The sequence below is a fragment of the Nicotiana attenuata genome, unplaced genomic scaffold (assembly GCF_001879085.1).
Source record: "Nicotiana attenuata strain UT unplaced genomic scaffold, NIATTr2, whole genome shotgun sequence".
NCBI lineage: Eukaryota > Viridiplantae > Streptophyta > Magnoliopsida > Solanales > Solanaceae > Nicotiana > Nicotiana attenuata.
This window is the reverse complement of record NW_017671855.1, coordinates 105741-106644: the sequence shown is the minus strand read 5'-3', so window position 1 is coordinate 106644 and position 904 is coordinate 105741.

Sequence of the window (904 nt, the reverse complement as noted above, 5' to 3'; positions counted from 1 at the left end):
AAATAAAAAGCTACCATATATATATATATATATGTATATATTAATTGGTTACTTTATTTGGATTAATAAATATAGATATCTTATAATTAAATATAAAAAAAACGAAAAATAAACATATAAAAAATAACTACTCATTCAAATTGGATGGGAGTAGTTTCAAGTTGGAGTTTTTAAATTATTTTAAAATAAAAGGCAAAACAAAATAGCTATAAAAAATGAAAAAAGAGAAGAAAAACTACCCATTCAAATCGGGAAGTAGTTTCAAGTTGGAGTTTTAAAATAATTTTAAAATAAAAATGAAATTAAAAAAATAATGAATTACCAATTCAAATTTGGGAGTAGTTTCAAATTGGAGTTTTAAAAATTATTTTAAAATAAAAAAAAACGAAAATAAAGAAATTAAAAAACTTTTAGAGAAAAAATATTAAATAAAGTAATATGCTAATAAAACTTTCTATTAACAATGTAATAATATTAAATATTAGATGATATAATAAAGAAAAATACATAACAAAAAAGTTATTCAATGCGCTCCCTGTATAAGTCCCGTTAGTTTAACAGAGATTTTGTTCATTAAAATTTAGATAATATTATTAAGAACAATAGAATAAAATTTAAAATAAAAAAATATTTCAACATAATAAATTATAAATCTTCTCATATATGACAAAAAGAAAGCGAATATTAAATATTGGTTAATATAATAAAAAATATATAGAACAAAAAATATATTCACTAACTAAATAAGTACCTTTGATTTAATAGAGATTTCATTATTGGGTATATCGTATTGACAAGTAAGATGACAATTGAATTTTATTAAAGCAATACAATCTAATAGGATCAAACAAGCCCTATCATAATTTAATTTAATTAATATTTTTTAATACTGACCGCGCATCGC